Source organism: Pseudorca crassidens, chromosome 14, assembly GCF_039906515.1.
Source record: "Pseudorca crassidens isolate mPseCra1 chromosome 14, mPseCra1.hap1, whole genome shotgun sequence".
Lineage (NCBI taxonomy): Eukaryota > Metazoa > Chordata > Mammalia > Artiodactyla > Delphinidae > Pseudorca > Pseudorca crassidens.
In genome coordinates, this window is record NC_090309.1 from 3,201,651 (window position 1) to 3,220,507 (window position 18,857).

At 53.3% G+C, this 18,857-nt stretch overlaps 1 long non-coding RNA gene across 3 annotated transcripts; it reads left to right on the forward strand.

Moving 5' to 3' along the window:
• Positions 1-10,527: 10,527 nt before the first annotated feature.
• Positions 10,528-17,723, forward strand: LOC137205841 (uncharacterized). 3 transcript variants are annotated; one of them, XR_010934308.1, is made up of 3 exons: positions 10,528-10,781; positions 11,128-11,187; positions 16,497-17,723. It is a non-coding gene; the product is annotated as an uncharacterized lncRNA (long non-coding RNA). The 3 variants fall into 3 exon arrangements; XR_010934306.1 differs by lacking the exon at positions 10,528-10,781 and having other exon boundaries at positions 10,795-11,187; XR_010934307.1 differs by lacking the exons at positions 10,528-10,781; positions 11,128-11,187 and adding an exon at positions 12,700-15,717.
• The last annotated feature ends 1,134 nt before the right edge of the window (positions 17,724-18,857 follow it).

Here is an 18,857-nt window from a genome sequence, read left to right on the forward strand (position 1 = left end):
ATGGCCGAGTAACATTCCATTGTGTGCATTGTACCACAGCTTCTTTGTCCATTCATCTGTTGATGGACACTTAGGTTGCTTCCATGACTTGCCTATTGTGAACAGTGCTGCAATGAACACTGGGGTGCATGTATCCTTTTTTTTTTGTTTGCGGTACGCAGGCCTCTCACTGCTGTGGCCTCTCCCGTTGCGGAGCACAGGCTCCGGACGCGCAGGCTCAGCGGCCATGGCTCACGGGCCCAGCCGCTCCGCGGCACGTGGGATCTTCCTGGACCGGGGCACGGACCCGTGTCCCCTGCATCGGCAGGCGGACTCTCAACCACTGCGCCACCAGGGAAGCACCCCCCATGTATCCTTTTGAACCATATTTTTCTCCGGATATATGCCCAGGAGTAGGATTGCAGGATCATATTAGTCTTGAGTTTACTTGTGTGCCAGCCTTGGGACTCACATTGTTCCCCGTCGTCCCTTCCATAATCTTCTCTCCACCGATCAGACCAGTCTGGTGTCATCTCTCTAACTTAATAAGCATGGTCTCTATTCTAATCCGTCCTAACAGGTAAGGGCACTTCTACACCATCTGCAGCCACTTGAAATGAGCCACTGAGGACTCACCCAGGGAAGATGCTCTTTCCATCCCCCTCCCACCCCCGCCCCTTTCCCCGTCCTTACCAGAAGCTGCTGGTGAGCCTAGCAATTCTGAGAAAGGGTCTCCTAGAGACCAGAGCTTCCTACAACCCCAAGTCTATCCTGACTTCCTATTGCTAGAGGGGCAAAAAGCCTCCACCCTGCCCTGCGTATCCATCCTAACGGTCTGAACCCTAACGGCATTCTTTCCGAAATGTTTGCAACTTTACAAGACGACATGCTGATTTTCTGACATCAGACATAAGGTTGGGATGGGAGGGGCCTGGAAATGTGTTTCCCCCTCTGGATTGGAAGTAGAGAATTGCATTTGTTAGCATCTCCCAGATGCTAAGAGAAGAGCGCCGGGCTGAGAATGGAGAGCTGGACAGGATCCAAAGCTGCTGGGTAATATTTCTGACTTTCCCCTGCCACATCTTCTGCCAGTGAGAGCACATTACACAAAGCTCCCACCGGGGGAAGGACCCACCCGTTCCAGCCCTGCCTAATGACAGACCAACGTGAGTTCACGCACAATTCGGAGGGAAAAAAAGAAGCTGTTAGTGTACAGCTTCTATGGCCAAAGCTAATCCAGGGTCTTAAACTGCTTCACAAAGGCCCAAGGCCAAGGCTGCGCGAGGCCCAGGGGCGGGTGCTGCGTGGCTGTTGCATTGCACACCAGGGCATCCTGCCCCTCTAATGCCCTGGCCGCTGGGGGTGGGTCAGAAAAGGCAAGCTCTTTTCCTCCAGGACTTCCCCTTAATCCATTTAAGGGTAATCCTGGCAATTCTCCACAGGAGACACCTGCTTTCCACAAAGCAGCCACGCTGCCCATGCCTCTTCTCGGCGAGGGCCTTGCCTCGGACACTGATGGCGGGGTGATGTCCCTCCCAGGTCCTAGCCAGGTACAGAATTACATTTAAGTGCTGTTGTTCCTGATACTCAATATTCTTGCTTTCTGCTACCTGTCATTTTCACCTGTTGTTCTGTTTTCTATCCTCATCCTGAGTACACTTGGCAAAGCTTTCATTTCATTCTGTGATATTTCTTCTTGGTCCTTTCCTAGAGGAAGTGAGTTAAATTCAAATTTAAAAACAGGAGAAGAGAATCATGTGAAAAGGTGGACGTAACTCTCAAAGCACTTAGAGTGTGAATTTGTTTCTGAAGTCAGATTTTGAGTGTTTCAGTCACACGATGTCAGATGAAGATGCGGAAACTCATGGGATTACTCAGACCATCAACGTGCGGGATCTTAAAAGTCAGGACGAACACCATTTTAGTTCCAACATCCAGTCTGTGGGGAGACCAGGCGAGGCTGAAGGAAGAAAAGGGTAAATAAAAACATCCAGGTCGGGCTTCCTGGTGGCGCAGTGGTTGAGAAACTGTCTGCTAATGCAGGGGACACGGGTTCGAGCCCTGGTCCGGGAAGATCCCACATGCCGCGGAGCAACTGGGCCCGTGAGCCACAGCTACTGAGCCTGCGTGTCTGGAGCCTGTGCTCCGCAACAAGAGAGGCCGCGATAGTGAGAGGCCCGCGTACCGCGATGAAGAGTGGCCCCCGCTTGCCACAACTAGAGAAAGCCCCCACACAGAAACGAAGACCCGACACAGCCAAAAATAAATAAATTAATTAATAAACTCTTACCCCCAACATCTTCTAAAATCCAGGTCTTCTTTCTCCCCAGAAAGATGGTGCAGGTTCTGAAATTTTCAATTCAGATAAGACTTGAAAAACAAACCACCTTTTCCTTTGAAACCCTATATATTTCTGAAAAACCCATTCCCTAACAGTAGACTTTATCTGCTCTAATAATCTGGTGAGTCAATGCTACCAACTAGACAATAAGCAAGATATCAACTTGCTTCATTATTTTCCTTATAAATGCAGATTTTATTTCTTCTTCTTCTCTCATTTTCAAATAAGGAAGAAAAGAAGAGCAACGTGGAGATACAGGGAAGGGGAGGGGACAGTGACAGTCTAATGACAGATATTCCAGCTGTGAGACACCTCAGGGGGTGTCCACCCAGCACTGACCACACATCAGAGGAACCCCAAGAACCACATGGGACCCTCCATGTGACCTGGCCCAACAAACTACCGTCATTTAAAGCTCAAATCCAGTTTATTTTACTGAATTCAGGAAGATATTGGTTTTTATGGACACACTTCAGCCTGTGTCAGAAGAAAATCAAGGCAACCAGCTGAAAGCGAGTTTGAAAAAATATATTATAAGATATTATATTTGTCCAAATTGCACTGTGGTGTATAGGTATCATATACCTGTACATTTATATATATAAAGAGAGAAACAGAGGCAGAGAGACAAAGACAGGGCACACGGAACTTCACTGTGACCATTGTATAGGGGAAAAAACGGACTGGATACGAATAAAAGAAGATTGTAAGTGAAATAAACTAGATGTGAAACTAAAAGGTTATATTTGAAATAAACCAGATGTCCTTCATCCTCTAAGAGTTTAAAGCCTCTAAGAAATAATATTTTCACCCTGTTAATGTAGTAAAAGCTGCTTTTGATACAACGTCTCTGACTCATTGACTTTTCAGAGAATTTGTATGATACACTGAGTCTAATTCCACAATCTCTGCTCAGGGCAGAGGACAGCCTTGTGTTGGTTTATCTAGTAGAACAGCACCCAACCCACCCCTGCCCTGAACAAGGAAACCCTGTCCAAGCCCTTGGCTGCGGGAAGAGGCGGGAACATCGCCCGTGGGACTCGCTCTGGACCACAGCGCCCGTCAGAGTTTTCAGAGGACTGAGCCAACCAAACAGACCAGATCTTAAGGAGAAAAAAGGAAAGCAGAGCGCAGAGGTTGTCCTTCTTCTCTGGGCTCTGCACCCATTCCTGGGTGCAGAGTGGAGAACAAATCAGAAAGGAATGGATGGTGATGCCCAAGAAACAAGAGGAGACTCATACGAACACTTCTAAAGGGAAGGAACTGATGACACCAGCAAAATGGATACAAACTCGGCCACAGACCTTGGCGGGGAGCGTGGGCCAGCACAGAGCGCGCCCTGAAGCCGGCAGGGAACGTGAAGGCGCAAGGGGGACCCCTGGGCTGTTCCCCCAGAACATGGTGCCCCTCCAGCCAGTCCCACGGAGTTAATCGTTGTACAGCCTGTGCTCCGTCCAAGCAGAACCTGGCAGTGGAGCCAAGGGAGCGTTCTCCTCCCGTCACGTTGGAGGGCATTGTTGCAGAGTACGCAGGATGCAGGCGAGAATCTGGCACAAGGCATCTTTCCATCCTCCTGGCTGTGGAGTGAACAGGTGGCCCCAAATCTGTCTATGTGGTAGGGGGTGGAGGTGGGTGGGAAGAGGATGAATCTTAAAATATAATGCCCTGAAACTTCAATCCCAACCACATAAAGGAGGGGGGAAATATGCCGAAAGGCAGTATTCTCAAAAATTTCCGCCAAAATATCACTAATGTCAGAAGAAACTCCATGTGCCTTGGACGAGAAGAAGGGCCAGATATTGGTCCAAAGCCATCATCTCCAATCACAAAATGCATCTGAAGTCTTGGTTTTTGTTTTTAAATCATAGGATGATTTTGTATGCTATTGTATAATAGATCCATGCTTGTTTCTATCTAAAGGTAGAGTTTGAAATTATCTATCAGTTAAATGACTTAACTTGTCCCCCAAAGAATCACATGGTGCCTGATGCTCCAGGAAGACAGGCTGCACTCGTCCTGGGACCGGACACATCACCTGCGCCCTCTGCAGGTGTGAAGAGAACACTGGCACCCGTGGGACGGGGCTCTGTGGTGAAGACAGAGCACAGAGGCCGTGGCGGCGGGAGGAGGCCCCGTGGACAGGAAGGGACCTGGCGCCCTCTCCCCCAGGGCCCCTCTTTCTTCGAGACCTGCTGCGCTGTCCTGCTTGCCAAAGGACTGGGCAGCCATCTTCCGGCCCAAACGTGGGAAAAACTTGCTTCTGGGGATTTCTCTTAGCCCAGCTGAGATGGGTAACGTGTGTGTGTGCTTTTTCCTCAAAAAGATTTGAAAAACAACATGAGAGAACAAATAGCAGACTATGCATCAGAAACACAAAAGGCCAGGGGACTTCCCTGGCGGTCCAGTGGATAAGACACTGAGCTTCCACTGCAGGGGGCGTGGGTTTCATCCCTGGTCTGGGAACTAAGATCCCACATGCCCATGCCACAAGGGTTGGCCAAAAAACAAACAAACCAACCCCCCCAAAACAAAAGGCCAGCTTTCCCTCCTCTACCACTTGCTCTCACCTGAGATAACCATGCTTCATCTCAGAGGCCAGGCGAGCCTGGGCAGCCATGTCACACCCACGCCAGCTCACGTCCCTTTCAATGACCTGGTCTCCCAGACTCCCAGAGGAGAAGGAATCGGGCTCAGAGCCCAAATGCGACTTAAGACACACAGGTGAGGGACTTCCCTGGTGGTGCAGTAGTTAAGAATCCACCTGCCAATGCAGGGGACATGGGTTCGAACCCTGGTCCAGGAAGATTCCCGCATGCCGCGGAGCAACTAAGCCCGTGCGCCACAACCACTGAACCTGCATTCTAGAGCCCACGAGCCAGCACTTCTGAGCCCGCGTGCCACAACTACTGAGCCTGCACGCCTAGAGCCCGTGCTCCGCACCAAGAGAAGCCACCCCAGTGAGAAGCCCGCGCACCGCAACGAAGAGTAGCCCCCACTCGCTGCAACTAGAGAAAGCCTGCTCGCAGCAATGAAGACCCAACGCAGCCAAAAAAAAAAAACTAGACACATAGGTGTGTGTGGTATGTGCTGTGTGTGTTGTGTATCCTGTTTATGTCATGTGCGCTGTGTGTGTGGTGTGATACACACACGCAAATCATGGGATGCAGTGCAGTGAACCTTGAGCTCAAACAGAGCTCAAGTCTGTCTTTGCCGCCCACCCCCGACCCCTCCCACTCAGTAATGTGACCTGAGAGGTCTCTTTGTCTTCAGGAGATGGTAAGGTTGGAGTGACTGGCAGATGAGATAATCCCAAGCCTTAGACAAGATGCCGACTCCTATCTACGGCATCTGCCTCAGTCCTGTGTTCTACCAAGTGTAAAAGAAGACCAGATCCACACAATAGAGACACCCCCACAGAAGAATTCTAACTCTAACAAGAGTGAGAGCGCAGCCCCATCACAAAAGCTTAATAATGTGGAATAATATTCCGCTGAGAATATGGAAGAGGTTGAAAATAGTTTGGTTTAATTATGTCACTACAGTCTCTACTATGGTACAGGCAGGTAGACCGTATTGATCTAACAGTAGGGACGATATATCTTAGGCTTTCTCTATATCACTATAAAGAAATTGGCAGGGAGGAAAAAGAATCCACGTAGTCGGAAATCATTCATCCTTCTTTCCAGACCAAACCTTACAAGTGAATTCAGTCTCTGAAATCTGGGTAAATCGCATGATTTTGTTTTCACTCTGACCTTTGCAATCTGGCTGATGGAGGCTGGGTCTGCACGCCCAGTGGTCCGTCCTTATACTAAATGGACCTACGAGAAACCAGCCGGTTCAGCCAGGCCACCAGCTACTAATCAGCCAGTACCTGGTTAATCTTTATTGAGTTTCCAGAGTTTTCAACTGCCGGCATCCAGGTGCACGAAGGAAACTTTGTTTTTCTTTGTCCTGTCCTGCGGGAACAGGAAGAACAATCTTCTGTGGGAAAAGCAGACAAGATTCCGTGACAACAAGTGAGCCCTGAGACTGTGGCCTCCTCGCCAAGCCGCTGGCAGAGGGCACAGCCCAGGCCTGCCTTTGTTATACTAGGTACCACTTCTGTCTCCCCACTGGGACTGGAGCGGAACGTGGAAGTGTGGGTGGCATTAGTGACACAGTACCATCAGTGGAGTTCCTCGCTGTGGACCATTAAAAGAAGACACTAAAATTCACCACGAGTCCTGCCTGTGGTCTCCAGGGGTACGGGAAGGGCATTTTGCGGGGTAACTGTGTGTTAAGGGTATACTTTGGCTATTTCCCCCGGCCGGGTCATTGGAGGGGGAGCTAATCACTCAGTAAACAGAGGAGAGAGATGCTTATACTTAATAAGCCATTGCAAATGGAAGAAGCGAGCTCCTATACCCCATGTGATTCTCTCTAGAAACAAATGGCTTGGATCCAAACAGTACAAAACCCTTTCAGAATGCCGAGAGGTCTCTCAGTCCCAGCGCCCCCAGACGTAATCCTCCGGCATCTTCTCTTTCACGTGGAGGTAGCTTTAACAAGGGGAGAGGGAATGACTGTGTGTGCACGCGTGTGGCACAGTCGTGAGTTTTTCTTTTGTCTTGTTTCGGAGCCCCTGATGGGCAGTGTGCCCTTCTCTCTGGGGAGCAGCCGCTGCAATTAAAGGGGAGGGCCAGATACCACGCAGAGCCGAGGCGCTGGGAAGGCCTCCAAGACACCCTTCCCCAAGGGTGTGCCCAGCCCCCTCCCTCCATGCCCCCTGCGACACTGCGGAGCTCTGGCTGCGCGGCAAGGGGCAGGGTTGGCCTGCTGGCAGAAGGGAGGTCAAGGCCTCTGCCAAGGTTGGCTGCTCTGGTCTCTCTCATCTGTGTCCTGCGCCAGCCCTCCTGTCGGATGAAAGAAACAGTGTGGTTCAGTGGCCAAGGCGGCGCTCGGGCTGGGAGCCTCAGCTGTGACCCTGGTACCACAGTCCTGGCCACCGATTATCTTGTGCCCACTCTAGATATTTTCACTTAAAATGTGGGCAGTAAAAACCCTGACCTGTCTCCACAGGCTGTAATATTAAAAAGAAGAGGAAAGGAGGACGGGGCACTTTGTAAGTACACCACAAGGAACTTCTAAATACAGCTGGCTGGGCTCACCAGCCACCAGGGCCATGTGAGGAAGCAGAGGATGTGCTGTAGGAAGGCAGCCCCCAGCCAGGGAGTCGGGGTGGAACGGCTGCTCTCCGGCATGCGCACTTGCTATTTCTTAGCCCTTCCCTAGGAAAGAGGACTTCAGGGGTTTCCAGCAGCCCCACCACCCCCCATGGCCCATGTCAGGGACACCAGCATCGCTTCCAAGTGGAATAATTGAAAGAATCCAGGAAGAAGACAAGCACATGTTTTTTCTTTTCTCCTCCCTATTTAAGAGGGGGTGAATCTCTGGTCTCCTTCTGGAAACAAAGAAAGGAATAGGGCTCGCTAATATGATAGCCCCTCGATTTTCCAGCTCGTGATTAGAAAGAGAGGTGATTAGAAGTGATCATAGATGGTGCTAGGTCTGCACGCCCCCCTCTCTCATGGCGGTTTCTCCCCTTTTCCCCTTTGGTAAATTAGACTAAACACTGAGAGAGTCACCAGGATGTTTCCACTCTGCTAAAATCCATGGCCAATTTGCCTTATTAATATGATTTCTTTATGTTTCTATAGTTACACTTAAAAACGTTTCAAAACTACAGTTGGATGCCTCTTCCCACCCTTAGGACGGCTCTTATTTCAAAAGCCAAAACAGAAAATAACAAGTGTTGCTGAGGTCGTGGAGAAATCGGAAGCCTCGGGCACTGCTGGTGGGAATGTAAAGGGGTGCAGCCACTGTGGAGAACAGCAGGGCAGTCTCCCCCCCAAATTAAATAGAGAATCATCATATGATCCAGCATACACCCCAACAAACTGAAAGTGGGATCTCAAAGAGATATTTGTCCATGCCCTTTCAAAGCAACATGATTCACAATAGCAAAAGGTGGTGTCAACCCAGGTGTCCATCAACAGATGAATGAAGAAGCAAAACGTCATCTATGCATACAATGGACTGTTATTCAGCCTTAAAAAGGACTGAGTTCTTTTGTTTTCTTTTAACATCTTTATTGGAGTGTAATTGCTTTACAATGTATGCCGTGGACATTATGTTAAGTGAAATAAGCCAGGACACATATTCTATGAGTCCATTTATATTAGGGACCCGTAGTCCAGTTTATGGAGACAGAAGGTAGGATGGTGGGTGCCCGAGGCTGGGGGAGGGGAGGGGGAGTTAGTGCTTAATGGGGACAGAGTTTCAGTTTGGGAAGATGACAGTGGATGGTGGTGATGGTGGTACAACAGAGGGAATGTCCTTAGCGCCACTGAACTGTACACGTAAAAATGGCTAAGATGGTGAACTGTATGTGTGTTTTACCACAATAAAAACTGTTTGTCCATCTGACACCATGTTCTACCCTCCTGACATACTTGAGGGAAGAACAGGCATTCCAGTCCCCAGGAAGGCAGGGCAGAAAACTCTCAGCTCTTCACCGCCTCTGGGCCTGGACTGGGGAGATGCCCCGCGTTCCCGGGAGTCGGGGGGATCTAGACTCCAGTCCCTCTGGTCTCATCACCAGGGCCCACGCGGCGGGTCTCAGGCTGCCCACCGGCCTTCCCTGCCTCTGGCCCTTTACTTGGAGGCACGGAGACAGGTCACCTCCACTGGAAACCTCAGGGCAGACGGTAGCTACGGGGTGTGCGGAGAGGGCGGCTTGGGCCTTGTCAGGGATGCCAGTCCTTCTGCCAACTTCCCAACTCTGCGGAAGTCCCTGAGCTGACAGGAGAGCATGGCCGCCACGTGTACCGCCCAGGACGGCTGGCCCGCCACGGTGGCCTGGAACGCTCAGGGGGCCTGAGTCTCCTCAAGCTCCGGCCCATCTTCTGGGGTGCCGGCTCCTCTCTTCCGTCCCTTCCTGCGCCCGGCTCCCTGCGCCCTCCCCAGAGGCCCCTGCAGGGCTTCCCCACCTGTCGCCCCGCCAAACAGCCGCTCCCAAGTAGCAGCCACGGAAGCTCCCGTGAGGCCCCAGCAGAACCAAATCTCCCTCAGCTGGGCACTTCTGTTTTGTTTGTTACCATTATCCTCTTTCATCGCCTTTCCCCATCCCTCTGGAAGCTTCTTTGGCTGCAGACCTCTTCGTTAAGTGGCTGTTTCTTTCGGAAAACTGGTGCTCCCGACGGGGACTTCTTAGTACCTTCCATCGCGGGCCAAAAGGAAAAAGCGCTTGAAGGACACCAGGGCCCTAATAAGGCAGGTGCAAGACGAGCCTTCGTCTCCCGTGGCCTGGGGCGCGCGGAAGGGAGGAGAGGGCAGGGGCGCAGGGAACGGTCCCGGGCGGCCAGGCAGCCGCTGCACCCCCACCCCCGCCCCGGGGGAGGCGGGCTTCGGGGGCTCCAGATTCCCAAGCGCGTGTGCGGTGCGCGCGCCGGGGGTGGCGTCCGGCCGGCGCGCGAGGAGGTGGGGAGGCCCCGCCCGGGCCGCGCTGCTTGTCCCCACCTCAGCCCGGCGGCAGCTTCGGCTGCTCCCGTTAGATGGCGCTCGAGGCTTTCCGACCACTCGCGAAAGTGCGCCGGGCCGGGCACACAAAGCCCCGCGGGCCGGGGGGGGACGCAGCCTGCCGGCGAGGGCGCGCGAGGCCGACCCCACGGGGCCGCATAACCAGGCCCGGGGCGCGGGCGGGGAGCTCCCGCTGGGCCTCGGCTCGCTGGCCGCGGCCTCCGACCCTTCGCCCCTCCGCCCACTCGCGCTCGGTCCCGGGGCCCGGCCGCGCTCCGGGGATAGGAGCCGCGAGGCTGGGGCTCAGGCTGCGGGGGCCCTGGGGCCGGGGACGCGCCAGGTGGGAACCGGGGCGCAGACACAAGCCTCCAGACCGCGCCCGCCCGCTGCTCCTCGACTGGCCGCCCCGCTCTCCGCGAGCCCGGCCTCTGCTTTGCGGGGAAGCGGGCAGGTGCGGGGTCGGTTGTGTGTTTGAACCGTTCCGCAGAAATTGTGGTTCGGTACGAGGTTTAATAAACTTCGTGGGCGCTCGCGTTTCCAACAACACGGGGCAAACTTTCTTGCTGTCCCCGATGCGGGTGGAGCCCGGGTGAAGCTCAAGCAGCCTTCCTAAAAAAAAAAAAAAAAAAGCTCCTGGGACTCTGGGGCGTAAAACGCGACGGTTAATTTCTAAGTAACTGTTCGGGGATCAGGGAGCGAGCTTTCCTTCCGCCACCAAGTTCGGCTCCCCTTCCACCCTCTCCACGAAAAGTGACTTGATCACGCTCTCCCGTCCCTTAGGCTCCTCCTTATGTCGCCTGCGCGGGCCCTGCCGAGGAAAGGGGTGCGTCTCCCAGACCCGGAACACGCAGCAGCGAGACCTTCCTTTGTGCCTACACTTGGCTGTGAACTTTCCCGCGCGGTGGGTTCTCCTTTAAGAAAGTAGCGATCTCTATGAATATTTAATGCCAGGCGCGGGCCGGCGGGGCGGACGCGAGCCCCGCGCCCGGGTCCCCGCAGCCGCGACGGGGACCGGGGGCCGGTGGGCCGGGGGCGAGAAACGGGCTGGGGCGCGCGGCCCGTCGCGTTCATTTCCTTAAGAAAGCGGGCGGCGCGGTCGGAAGGACGATTTTGGCCCCGGCCGCCTTCCCCCCCGCCCCGCCCCGCCCCGTACCCGGTTTTCTGCTAGAAGCGGGCTCGGGAGCTCTGAGCCCCAAGTGTACGCTCTTGTCTTTGATGGTATCGACCAAGTGCGGTTTCAAATTCAGTTGCCCCGACTGAGGCCGGTTTCCTGTCTGTGTGCGCAGTGGATGGAAGGACCGCGCCGGGTGAGTCCAGAGCGCGGGGAGCGGGCAGCCGGCCCGGCGGCGGAGGGGGAGGGCCGCCTGGCAGAGGCAGGCCTCCGGCTGGCTGGGTTCTGAACTGGGGAGCCAGGTGGAAACGGAGACCCCGGCAGAGAGGAGCGTGTGTGTGAGGGTGGGTGGGTGGGTGGGGGGGGATGGGGAGGTGATAAGGGACGAGGGGTCGCGAAGCCTGGAGCCCAGGCGGCCGCTGGTGGGAAGGTCTGGCGCGCCTCGCAGCCGTGTCCCTCTGCAAAGACCCGGGGCAACTTTCCCTCGCCGCCGCTGACCCTCTTCCTGCGAAGGAATAAAGTGAACTTGCTCAGCTACTCGATTCTGCTGGCGGTTCAGTTCTTTCTGCTTTGGTATTGAGTTTCTTTTCCACCTTTCAGTGTGAACAGCCTTTGTGTCCTTAACTCTAAGGTGTGCGTTTATGTATACATATATTCTATAGTGTGTATATATATTCTATCGTGTTTGTATATATATGAAATATATATGAAATAGTGTGTATATATATTCTATAGTGTGAGTGTGTGTATATATATATATATATATATATACACACACACACACACATATCTATGAAATCTCCTAGGTACTTTATGATCCCATCTGGATAAATTAAAACCCAGATCTGTAATGTTTATTCTTAGTTTACAAAAGGCAGGGAAAAAAATGTGTGAGACACATGTCTGCAAGTATATCAAAAGTACTTTCCCTTCTGCTGGAAAAAGTTGCCTGCAAATGGCTTCCCTTCACTGATCCTGGACCACCTCTACTTCTCCAGGAAACTAAATAGTGTCATAACTAAAGCACCCATCAGACCAAGCAATTAAGTGCCAATAATGACTATTAATGACTATTAATGACTGTATTACTAATGATTGGAGTTACCTCCCGTAAAGGAGGTAAGAAGACGGATGAAGTTCTCAAAGAGCTCTCCAGTAGGTATCCCATGGTCAAGGTTGAATTTCTTTCTTTCAGTAAAGTTGATTTCTACTTCTGGTAAATAACGGAGTCTTCACTTCTGGCTGCGTCAAGTTATGCGAAGTGTAATTGATGGTGGTGGTTATTTGGTTTGGATACAGAATTTGGTCGTGGGGGGATTGGAAGGGAGGGTGCGTTCTCTCTCCAGTTCCTCTGGTAATACTGAGAGCCCTGGAAGATTTGAAGAAACAAGTGTTTTAAATCTTCAGCTGGACTCATGGATATCGGGAAGGCTGGGAACTGGGGAAGTGAGGGCTGGTGAACTCAGGGAGCAAAGGAGAAATAAGGAACTTGGTCTGAAAAAAGATTTTCTTTTTGCTCATGGGTTCACATGGTTTTAGCCTGTCACAGGCTGAGTGACTGTTCAAAAGAAAAGGTTAGTGAGACTCATCTGTTGGTGTAAAGGCTACTGAGGCTGAAGATGGTTCACCAGCCCCCCTTGCCTCTTTCTTGACACCGCTTCTCACCCCAAACGGAAATCCAGGCTCAGTTCTGGGATGGGAGGAGGTGGCAGGGAGGGAGGGAGGGAATACATCGCCACTGGGAGTCCACAGTGAGAAGGGAGGGCAGCTTGCAGGGGCCCTGGCCAGCCACCATGACGCAGGCAGGCTCAGCCACGGGGCAGTCGGAGGTGTCGGGTCACCTCTGCTCGTTCCCCAGCGTTCAGCCCTTCCTGCTAGCCTGTCAGGACACTGGGTGAGCTGAGGCAGTGAATGCGTTCAGGACATCTCCCCAGCACCTCGCTGGCTCCTGGTGGAAGCCAGAGCAGCGGCGCACATCTGGTTCTGATGTATTTACCAGGCTGGTATGGAAATGCCCAGGCTGCACGGCAGAAACCTGAGCTGCTTCCGACCAGTAGAGTCCTGCTAAAGGGGCGTGAGTGGTTGGATGGTTTCAGAGTGCTGGGTGGGCCCCCGCTCTCCAGGTGAAGCACTTGACCCTACCCCATTCTGTTTTGTTAGAGTTAATTGCCCTGCAGTGAGGGTACCTCGCACCTCAGCCCAGGAGGACAGCAGGGAAGGGGTCCTCCACAGGTAACTGGATGGTGCGGGCTCCTCTTGGACACCTGACAAGTCCCCAAACCTCACCTGAATGAAGTGGGCCTGGGGTATGCTCTTGCCAGTGGCTCCTTTTGCCTGGCTCAGGCTGTCAGCAGTCCACATAAGACCCTGGAGTCCTGAGAGTCCTGCTACAGCTCCTCGGAGAGGGCGGCCGACCCCAGAGGCTTAACACGACGGCTCCATACTCAACAACAAATTCCCTGCTGACCCTGAGAATCCCAGGGAAGAGGGGGCTAGAGGCTGGCACGCAGCTCCTGTAACGCGGGGCAGTCTGGGCCCTGCCCACCACTGAGTCTGGTGGCAGGGAGAGGGCCAGGGCTCCGAAATTCTGCTGTTCCGCTTCCTTGGGTCAGCTGCAGACAAGCCTGAGACTGCAAATACCTGTGAAGAGGGGAAGGCGTGGAGGCTGGAGCTGGCCCTGTGTCCTACCAGGGTTCTAGGGCCCTGGGAGCCCTCCGAGGTGGCTGGGGGCAGAATACCAGAGGCCATTTGGTCCCTCGCCTTACCTTACAGAAGGCCCACATCATCAGGGTCTGAGAGGACTTGCTTTCCCAGGAAACGCAGGGTGGGGCGGATCTGGTGAGAATTGGAGGCGTTTCCTCAATTTACTTACACCTGGTTTGGAAATTGACATACAGAGGACAGCAAACGCTTTACCCAGATAGGACCTCTGTGGTGTCAGCAAACTTCTCCCCACCTCCCCTGTGGATCCCACTCACCCCCATTAAGTAGCCCAAACGCACTGTTCAAGATGTCAGGTTAGCTGGGGGAAGGAGTTTGATCCGTCCCCTCCACCCAAGTAAGTACAAATGAATTTTGTTCTCAAAAAGAAAACTTAGAGCTTGACACTTTCCCCAGCCAGATGCACCTAAGTTTCACCCAGGTCTCTAGTCAGCGACCGCAACACACCCCCACCTCTTTTTCCTTTCTTTGTGCCTTAAAGTTGCACTTCAGGAGGGTTTATATCATGTTGTTCATGTCAGCAAGCCTCCTTGTCTCCACTCCCACCCATCTCCCTGGATGGAATTGTAGCTGGAAACCACACACACACAAGAAATTCTCTTTAAAAATTTCTGCTATTCTTCCCAACTAGAGGAGTTGACAAGACGCAGACACGTTAAGTTGCAGAAAATACAGTGGACTGATCAGCCGAAATGCATCTCATTTGCACTTGTATGTAGCCGGGGGTAGGAGCCAGTGTCACTCAGGCTGGGCGGACTGGGTGGAATTTCCGAGCAGGCCCCTCCGCAGGGGCCATTTGTGGGGTCGAAGCCCCGGCCCAGCCCAGGCCAGGAGGAGGGCGTAGTGGGAGGCGTCCGGAGGCCTGGCCCGAGGGCTGGAGCCACCTTCGGCAGACCTCCTGCTCTGGGCAGCTCGGGGGGGCTGGGAGGCCTGGAGGGGTGGGTGCTGGCAGCTGGATGCCCAGGTCGTCAGCCATTCCCAGGGCCTCCCCCTGGGTTGAATTAAAGAAAGGAAACACCTCCGAGGAGAGTCACTGACCACATAGTATACCCGCTTCTACCTCTCTCCCAAGGTTTTGTCCCCGTCACCCACTTTGTCCTCATCCACCCACGGGTGGAGGGACACCTCTGCCTGATGCGTTCCTCCACCTACTTCGGGTCCTGAACTCGGACCCTGAGCTTCTCGCTTCCCGCCTGTCTCACTGAACCCCACTCCTGGGCCCCCGAGTTCCCAGGGAAACGTGGGTAGTGCCCTGGGAGCCTTGGAACCCAGCGGGGGCAGTGAGGGGGAAGGCACGGTTCTTTGAGGTGTTCCCGCTCTCCAGGCACCCACTCCCCTGCGCTGGTCGCAACTTTGCCCGATCCCGGGGCTAGGGCGCAACTCCTACCCACGTATTCCCACCCGGCAGCTGGCGGCCCAGGCTGCGCTGGGGCGCAGGGTCACCGCTAGGGCTCGGTGGCGGCGGCGTGCGGGGCGCGGGCTGCAGGGGCCGAGGAACTGGGCGCAGGGCCCAGGCCGAGGCCTTGGGAAAGGCCCACCTGCCTCCGTGAGCGCCCCAGCAGCGCGTCCTGGGGGCGTCCTCGCCACCGCGTACCGCTTGCTTTCCTTGCCAAGGCCCTGGTGACTCAGACGCCGCCAACCCCACGAGCTCCCTTCTCCAGCGCTCGGCTCTGGCCGGGTGGGGAGACAGGGAGGCGTGCGCAGAGCTCTAGGCCTCACCGCCGGGCACCCAGGCACCGCCGGGCACCCTGGCACCGCCGGCCCGGACCGCAGCCCACCACCTTCCCGGGGCCAACCGGGGGCGACGCATGTTGCCCAACGGGACCAGCGCCTCACCGGGCCGCCGGGGGACCAGCCACGCGCCCTCGCTCGCGGCGGAGCGCGGGGCCGAGGCTGCGACGCCCGGCAGGCAGCCCCGCACCATTGGCAGCCCGGGCACGTCCGCGGAGCCCGGGGGGACGATCAACGGACTCTCCGTCCCGGGAGCTGGGGACACGCCTGTAAGGTGTGTGATGATTTAAAGATCCTTGGTACTACTTTTGCGCGAAGCCTTTGTTCCAGCTTTGTCAGCTTGCGCGCCTTCGGCAGCTCCCCCTCCCGGGCCCTTCCACCCCCATCACCCCCCGGCCCCCCCCAACCCCTGCAGAGAGGGCCTGGCGCAGGGAACCTGCCCGGATCAACTGCCCCGCTCCAGATCCCCTCCTGCAAAATGCTCGTCCCTCGGTTACATCTCCCCTTCGCGCTTGGGGCAAATGAACACGGTTTGCACCGCCTTCGCCTTTGGGGCCAGGTTCTCCCAGAACAGGGTTTCTGAATGTGACCTCGGGCTGCGGCGGCGGCGCCGGCGGCCTCCTGCTGCTGGTGAAGGAGCAGCTTTCTAGCCACAGGCCGGGGCGACCGGGGTGCGCACAGCAGGGCCATGGGTAGGGGGTCACCTGCCCTCCCACGGTAAGAATTTGAGGATTCAGACGAAAAGAGCAGGTTAAGGATAACACGGCCGTGAACTAACTTGACTCCTACTGGCAACAGGGCCACCAGGGCCCGGTATTCCCGGGTAGGGTGGCCCTCTCCCAGCCCCCAAATTAGGTACAACTCCTCTTTTAGCCAAAGTACAGCTGGATGCAGGGTGTTTAAAGGCTACTCTGGCAAACAGGAGGTACAGAGAATGACTGTTCCCACACACACAGGCTTGCATGCGTCGTCGTATGTGGCTACACATCTCCCGTTTCTCCCTAGTGTTTTTAAATTAAAGCTATTTAATTTGTCTCCATTCCTTCCTTCTAGGCCTTTATGCCTGCACATAGACATTTGGAGAAAAATCAAGTGTGAGCACCTCTCCCCGCAGAAAGTTCTGTATGTTACGTAACACACTCACACGGGGATTCCTCGGGTTACCAGTTTGCTCCCAGTCAGCCAGCACTTGGCTTTTGGGCTGGGGTAGGGGTGTCAGGGTGATGCACACGGATGTGGCGGCTTCACTGGGGGGGAGGCGCTTTTCTTCCCCCTTCTTGAAGTCCCAGTTCAAGGCCCAGGAACAAAGGGAGAGGTAACTGATCTGTCCTCTGGTCTCTCTCCCTTCACTTCCACCCCCCTCACCTGCAGACCTGCAGGCCCTCCTCCTTGATAAACAGAGGAAAGCCTGTGAGTTCAGGTACACAAGTAAGTAGTGCTGACCTGCGAGGCTCCCCCACTGAAAATCAAAAACCCCATTTTAGGTGTGCCTTGAGTCCCCACCACCTCCTCTCCCCCAGATGTCACTGGACCCAAGGCTATCTGCTTAGCCTCCCTCTCTTGTGAAAAACATCCAGGACAACTATTAAATAGTTCCTGGAAGAGTTAAAGACATCTCTCAGGTTTGAAACAGTTTTTTAAAGCCCTGTTTGGAAGAAATCTTGGAGAAGTACAAAGCATAATCAGTAGGATGGCCCGAGCAAGTTTGAAAGATTTCTCCCCCAAAACGTTAACTAAAAAGAGTTTGTAGGTGTTGTTTTCTTTACTGATGGGTGTTTCCCTGTTGTAACCTACAGATTCTCAAGACCAAGCTAGTAAGACATTTAGTTTCATTTTGTTAGTTTCTGGGTGACACGATACTTTCCGATTAGACCTAATTTATTTATTTTTTAAAAACTCTGCTGGAGAGTTTTCAACCTTGGAAATATAAATGAAGCATAGACTCTCCCTCCGAGATTCTCACATGGGCAGAATGGAAGGACCCTGCCTGGCTCCCCTTCACACCTGGAAGTTGCCCTGCCTGAACCTAGGTGGACTGAGGGTGACAGGTTGGGCATCTTTTATTTCAGTGCTGGCGCAAGGCGAGCTCTTTGAAATGAGTATCTATTCTATTTCAGAGTGCAGTGTCCCAGTCGGCTAAATGGGCTTGTCTTCTGCCAGGAGGGACACAGTCCTGCAGGACAGAACAAATGTTGGATCTCCCAGGAAGCTCTTCGTCAAAACATCCCTTGCCCTTTTGTTTTTGTTTTTGAATTAAAAGATGTGTTTTCTTTCCTCTCAGTGTTCGTCCTGTTATTTTGTGGCTACAACAATGAAACGTGGAAAACAGCTATTCTTTTTTGTCCTCTGTAAATGTCTCATTTGGGGACCTCGGGAAGCTCCAAACCTACCTCAGGTGTGTCCTGTGCTTTTGATGTTGACTCCCTACTCACTGGGGTGCCCAGAGACTCACACTAGGTTCCCCCTTCCCCTGGGCATCCTTTCTCTCCCAAACAATGCCCCTCTCGCAACTCGAAACTCGCAGGGGAAAGGGACTTACTTAGAGAAAGCATCCCAAGTTAATAAAGACCAGACTCAAGTTCTCCAGGTAAGCGATGCTTATACTGGGGGCAAGAAAGCCAAGAACCAGCATCACCCCAGGGGCGACTCCTGTCAGGAAGGAGTGAGGGCAGCAGGCACATTGCCACAGAAATGGCTAAAACTATGGCAACTACGTGAGGTTTACGGTTAAATTCTGCTATATTCCCAGCCAGCTCAAGTTATTTAAATTTTAGTTTTGTTCACACACGTGCACACACACCCCAACTAGGGTTAAGTTACCAGCACAATTTCCCTGGGCAACTCTGGTGACAGGAACCACTGCCAACAAACTTATTTTCTGAAGAGTAAAAAGGAAAAAAAAAACACACACACAAAACCTCTGCATGTCTTTTAAACGGTTATTTTATACTATTTAACATCCCCACAGACAGGAATTGGCCGGGACACCACTGCTTCTTTTTCTAGGAACAGGTAAACTAACCATTCTTCTTCCCCTCCCCCAAGACGCAGCTATTTTTAAAAGCTAAAATTTCTCTTTCCAAAGGGAGGAGAAGGAACAAATTCCATTAATGAATTACGTACATGGAATGTGGCTTGTCTAGGGCAATTGTATTTGTAAATAAATGGCTTCTTGTTTATTATGTACATTTTCCTGAGAACTCTGATGCCTCTGAGCACTTAATATAACAAATATTCAAATATTCAACTTCTGGTTTAATTTCCACTGGGTTTCTTTCTTTTTCTTTTCTTTTCTTTCTTTCTTTTTTTTTTTTTTTTTTTGTATTCACTACAAAGAAATCAGGTTAAATTGAGTCAGTTGGGGGGCGGTGTTCAGGATCTTGAAGCGTCCAGGCTGACCGGGGGAAAAGTAAC